Source organism: Cupressus sempervirens, chromosome 3, assembly GCF_028749045.1.
Source record: "Cupressus sempervirens isolate cs-2001-9-10 chromosome 3, ASM2874904v1, whole genome shotgun sequence".
Lineage (NCBI taxonomy): Eukaryota > Viridiplantae > Streptophyta > Pinopsida > Cupressales > Cupressaceae > Cupressus > Cupressus sempervirens.
In genome coordinates this window covers 303,079,470-303,086,483 of record NC_143120.1, presented here as the reverse complement: position 1 = coordinate 303,086,483, position 7,014 = coordinate 303,079,470, and positions in this window count along the sequence as shown.

Sequence of the window (7,014 nt, the reverse complement as noted above, 5' to 3'; positions counted from 1 at the left end):
AATGGGATGTGCAATATCCTATGGATATCCTTTGGAGTGATCATCATCTCTCCCTAGGGCAAATGGAAGGTGTTCATCTCCGAATGGAAATGCTCCACCAAAGTAGCCAATAGGTTATGATTCACCATCACTACTGGGATCTGACAAAGATAAGATAAACCCAATCTATCAATGTGTGTCATGTTAGCATCATCAAGCTACTACAAAAAAGCTCCATAGGGAGGGTAATAGGACCTAAATGTGACATCAAAAAAGCTAACCTGCACACAAAAAAAAGAGAGGCACATGATCAGTCTTAGATAAGTGAAGATGACAAATAAAAGTGCAACATCAATGAAAATAACCAAATTTTCAAACATTAAATTTTCATTGTACACCAGAATTTTGCATGAAAATTCATGTTCTTGCATGAGATTGCACATTGTCATGCAAGGAGACACTTTGTCATGTGAAGGGTGATTAAGCTATGAGTGAAAAATGAAATAAAATTAGGGCTTTTCATGCAAAATATGGGTATCCATTATATGACAAAACCCATCAAACTAGGCAAAAAAGTACTTACATGGTACTTCTTCATGCAGAGAGAGATTGGCTTCGCATGAGAACCAACATGAAAAACATTGAAAACACCCTAAAACATGCTAAAAACACCTCAAAATACAAAATAAGATTATAAATTACTCACCAGATGTCGATACTTTGCCAGCTAGCTTTGTCATTGGGAGAACTCGAATCAATGTGAATGCATGAGGTGTTGACATATTAGTCAAGTTTGTTATTGGTGACACACACTTATTCAAATTTTGTATAACTACCAATCTCATTGAACAATTTACAATGTTTGCCATGTAATTCAGTAACCACTGAGTTCTACAATTACTACAGAGTTCTTTGGACTAATTCTAGTGGTTACCAAGTAGATTCAATTAGTGTGAAGTCTAGCAGTTCAAATCATGCATTTTAGTATACACCAAGTTTATCAATGGTTACTAAGAATTGCAGTGTCTACTGAGTTCGTAGTTCATGTGATGCAAAGCCAATGTTAATTGAGCTACTTTATGCTAACCAAGTGATTCAGTGTATGCTCAGTTGCACAATATATATTGAGTCACTAGTACAGAATGAGTTCAAAACTACTTGAAAGTGATTAGTATGGATCAAGCTTCTACTTCTACCAAGTACATGATAATGTTGAGTATTGACAATGGATGTTGAGTATTAGAACCTCACCGAGTTAGTCTTCAGAACCCAAGGATCTTCATGTGGGCCAACTTCATAGTATTTGTGTTAACTTGTATAATGGCTAACTTTGTAATTTTGTATATTTGGATTGGTATATATATATGTAATGTATTGTGTCATATCCAATGTAAGAATGCAAATAAGAATGCATGGATATAATGTGAATGTGGATGCAAAAAGTTCAAGTTATGAATGCAACAGATAAAGAGCGAATTGTAAAGACCATAATAGTATAAGAAGTAGCATAGAAATATCTATCATAGAAAGGTGATCAATACACTAAGGAATCTCTATTAGCAAACTCTGTTGTAAATCAAAGATCTATTACTTCATCCTAACAGGTGAACTAGTCAAAATCCTTTAACAAGGTAGACCTAACAACCTTTCATAAATCTCTTTACTGAGTGCATACTTCATTGTATGTTTGTAAATCCTCTTACAAGGTGAACCTAGTAGTCCTAATTGCTACTTGTAGGCATACTTCCAGTCCCTCAATTTTAAAATTCCAAATCAGCCCATCAAGTAAATATTTTGTTGGTTCATTCATCTTGTAGAAAGATAGGATTTGGTGAAAGCACTGAACCTGAATTCTAATTCTCAAGTTTAAATGTTCAAAGCTTTACATGCACTTGGTTTGGAATCAAATTCAATCTTCATAGTCTAACTTATAGTTTCAAGATTATGGACTCTAGGCCCAACTTCATAAGCACGACTTATCTATTCATATAATGAGATCATTAGTATGAAGGTTTAGGTTTGAGTTTCAAAATGTTCCATGTCAAAGGTTTATGAAGAATTAATGGTTCAAGGAAAGCCTATAGTTCAGGTTCAAAGTGAAGATTACAAAACACAGTCCCAATTCAAGTTTGAGAAGATAGATTCAGAGGTCAAATTGGAGAATTTGGAGGTGCACCATTACAACTTTAAAGATTGAGGTACAAAATTCATCTTTCCAAATTTTAGATCAAGCTTAATTCATGTTTCAGAATCGAACATTCATAAGTTTTGAGTATATCCCTATGATTCGCTATTATAAATTCTCAAAAGAAGGCATAGGATTATGAAATTATAAAAGTCTTTAAGAAGAAATCACCAAGTTCCAACCCGTAAACATGCAGCCCCTAAAATAACAATAAATTGGCATCTAGCACCATGGGAGCATTGGATGAAATGAGTGTTCAAACCATTCACAAGTAGCAACCCATACAACCCTCATAATCACAAATGTCAAGAGAATAGTCTTATAAAAAACATTATGAAAGATTGTCAAATGCTTTGAGTCATTAGTAATAAGCCATGGAAGCTATGAAAAGGTTGGAGTTTTTGAACAAACCAGTTATGATGAACAAAAACTCATCAATTGTGATATATAAAGCCTTGTATATACAAATAGTATATCATCATGCTTAAGATGACACATCCTTGGCTTATAAAGAAGGTAGGTGATGTTGTGATCTTCAATGGTGAGAGGGATGTTGGAGCTGCAAATCACCACCATCTTGCTCCATTATATTGCAACTCAAATTTAGGATTTGAGACTTGAAAGGTTGTCAAGGTGGACCTAACTGTTTAGGGATAGAAATGATTCTTCATCATGATTTTGTGTAGGGATATTTCTACTCATTCAACCTTTTTGCATTCTCAAGTTCATTTCTTGGTGGAATGATCACTAGATGTCTGATGATACTGGCCAATATCACATAGAAGCAATAATGTTATCGACAACAACTTACTCTACATCTGTGTGTGGAATCATATTGGTGTACATATGGTATGCACCAAAGACATCATGTTCATCACTCAAATGATGATGTAAATGTTGTGTAGTCCCTTTTTAGCTACATGATGCAATGATCCAATGCTCGAGCTCTACCTATCTTCCACAAGAAGAAAGTTGTTATGTCGGCAGTCAAGAACTCATCTTTTACAATTATCTATGGGTAGACAGGATGTGGTTAAAGCACATAGGTTCCACAATATCTAAATGAGGATTATATTGATCAAGGCTTGGGATGTTTTTGCAATTTTATATGCACACAGCCTCAAAGAGTGTCTGCTATATGTTTAGCAAAATGGGTTGCAAGTTTCATATCAAAATCCAAGAAATGGACTGCTTGATATAACATTTCATCTAAGCTTTTCCTTAGACTATATTGTTGAGGTTGATACTAAAGACATAATGGGACCTGTGACTTTCCTTGCAGATCTTGGTGGCCTCTATGCAATAAGCATTTCTTTGTTCTACTTTCTATTGGCACAATTGGGATACAGGGTTAATATGTTTTGATACAAGGATAATGTTTAATCAAAGCTTGAGACTCAATGACATGCTTGAAAGCACTGAGATAAATTGAGAAAGTATGTTATGTATACATGGGGTCAAAACATCTTAGATATATCAACTGAAGAGACAAAAAAGTAAAATTATGTTAAAAATGGAATCAAAGGTATTCATTAGCCACTTGAAGTTGTAAAAGATTGAATTTAAAAGATTTAAAAGAGAATATGAAAAGACAAATAGAAAAAGGAGAATTAGAAAGAAATAGATATAGAACCAAAGGTCACAAAGGGAGAATGGAAGGGTTGTGAAGGAGATTATTTAAAAGAGATTATTGCTAGTAATAAGGGGTTTTGCTTTTTCTGCATACAGTCAGAGAGCTAGAGTAGAGGGGAGAACATTTAGTTTTTGCATTTTCATTCATGCATTTGAGATTGATATCTTGTTCTTTGTAATAGATTTGGCTGTAGATTTTAAGCAATTGTAATTAGAGTATTATGTTTGTTGTGATTAAAACAAGGAAGTCTTTGTTACGAATTAGAGTATTTGGGCTTCACTTTTCTTGATTATTTTCAATCAGAGTATTGTTATGGTCAATTTTGAGCACTTTCTTGCATTCTTAGTCAAGTGGTGAATGGGTGGTAGATCAGAGTACTATCATTTGTTCCTATTCCAAGGATTCAGATGTTTAATATTCAATTTAATTTCATGACACTACATTTTCATAATGAACAACATTCTTGCATTACCCATCTTAGGGAGTCATAGGATGTGTGAGTTCTCGAATTTGGCTAGGTTTAACATTTAAAATCTGCCTAAGTTAGTCCTGCCTAAGATTAACTTGGTTTCTCCTCTTCCATTCTTAGGGTAAGAATGCACCCAGTTAGTTTAGGAAATAAAAAAATTCATTGCATATCATTCTATAAGGGAGCCATACCTTTCAATTTAGAGGAAATCTATCAACCTCATGATAGATTATCCAACTATTGGTATCTGATTGTTCTTTTAGATTTGGGTGTTTGAGAGTTTATTTAATAAAGAAAAATCTGTTTACCAACACTCCTAATAGGGAAAATCATCAAAAGTGATCAATGTAAACCTTAACAGGTCAACTTGATGCTACACTACTAAAGTTTGTGGGTATCATCCTCACCCCAATTTTACTATCTAGTTGGAAGGTCTTTGGGTCACCAAATCTTTGTGTTCAAGTGTTATGGATGCTTTCATGTTTTCAGTTTCTCATGCATGCAATTAGATCAGATATGATGAATCAAGTTCTAATTGGATTATTTGATTAAAACTATTAAAGTTTTAGAAGTTACTGATTCACCCCTCCCTTCTCGGTAACTTAGCATAATCTTGAATAATCCCAACACGGGTACCACCATCTTCTCCTCAGAGTTCTCTTCTCCACAAAAGACAAAATAAAAAATGATTTGAAAATGACCCTTTGGGCCCTTATATAGGTTTTGACCTAAATTTTCAAAGTGCTCCAATTAGCATGAAAATCACCCCTAGCTAATTTGGCTGCTCTAAACCCATTTTCGGGATCGAATTCAAAATGTGACACACTTAAACAAATCAAAATTGCATTTAAAAATTTTGGGACTGACACGATCGAATGCTTGTGTAGTCCATTTTTTTGATACTTTATGAATTCTTTCAAACCACATTTATTATCATTTTTTCAAAATTTATAGGAAAAGTCAACTCTAGTCAAACTCTGGATAAACTTTGGTCAAAATTGGACTTTTAGACCTTGAAATCACTTCCAATCAACTTCAAAATTTCTTTTTTTTTTTTGATCTCTTCTATATTCTTCTAAAGCTCTGATTTCTTCAATATTTCTCTGCATACTACTCTACATCACTATTCTGGTGTGTCATCCATTGATTTCACTCCCAAGGGGGTAGGATGATTACATCATTGAATTTGAATTTCAACTCAATCTAAATCTTATGCCCTCATCAGTCAGGGCATCTCATCACTTGGGGCATCTTGTTCCCTTCTATTTGGCATCTATGTCATCTATCTCATCTTTTGACCAACTGATCAATCTTATAATAGTCCTTGTCAGAGTTCGATGGATAGGTATCAGAACAATTTAAACATAAACTCTTGAGGATCAAGCCTCATTTTGGGGATTTCAGGACCAACAAAATGGGTTAAATGCATAACATACTATGAGAAAATCACAAACTCAATCAACATATATTAGCACCTACTAGTCTACCATGAAAGCCAAACTAATCAAAAGAAAGCAAACATAATTAAAAACTCCCTTTTCTGTTTGTAGCTCCCATGCCCTTCTTTCTTCTCCAAATGATTGTAGCTCCAATTTGCCTATAGTACACACAAGATTGAAGCAAAAGCCTATGATAGGGATAAAGCCATGAGAATACTTGAAGTGTGATTTAATGTGAGAGCAAGAATGCAAAATGCAAAGAAGTAGAGACTCAAAGACTCAAAGATTTGGATTTTCAAAACTTAAGCATTCTGATCCAAGGACCCAAAATGAGAGAAAGAGTGTCCAATTTATAATTGACATGGAGGATGAGAGCATTAGATTTTTCACCCATAGATATGCAATGTGGCAAGAGATTCCTTTGAGAATCCATGATGCATATGACAAAATATGCCAATTGTGAGATTCTATGACACATGCAAGTCAAACTTGGCTAAATGTGGAAGAGAATCTATGACGCGTCATAAGACACCTCAACCCACTTAAAGACAAGAATCTATGAAAAAGAAGCCAAATAGAGACATGCATAAGAGAATAAGAATATTTGATTATGAGAAGTCTTAACCAAGTGTCGAAGGAGAATCCACGAGGTGTCATATCCAAGTGTCATGATGATACAATATTTTATGGAATATTCAAATTAAAAATCCTCTTATTCCACAAAATAAGAATTAGTAGAAAATGGAATTAATGATGGAAAATGGAACTTAGGAAATTGTACATTTCCATGGTTTGTGGATAATGAATAAATTAATTAATAAAATTAATTAATTGAGGATGATAATTAGGAAGAATAATTAGTGAGAATAATAGAATTAAATTATGGGTTATTTAATCCTATAGAGAAAATTAGTAGATAATTGGCCAAATTGATTAAATGAATGCGACCGTATCCTTTGATAAAAATGTGATGATGATGGATATCAAATAAGATGATGAAAAGGTAGACCAAAGCCATGGTCAAATTGATTTATTGAAGTTGATAACATGCCAATGACACATGACATGAATTGGTTGATATGTAACATTTAACCGACATTGTAAATGCTATAGGATTGAAATTGATTGATAAGGTTTGATCATAATAACACCGTCGAACATTGTCAATGTTATTAAAATGGTTGATGATGCCATGATTTGACATTGAAATCCTCAACAATGTCAAATATTCAATGACATGAATGATAGTTTGACCTAGCACTGAGAGCCACGACAGTACTAAGGTCAAATTGAAAAGATTGATAGGTTG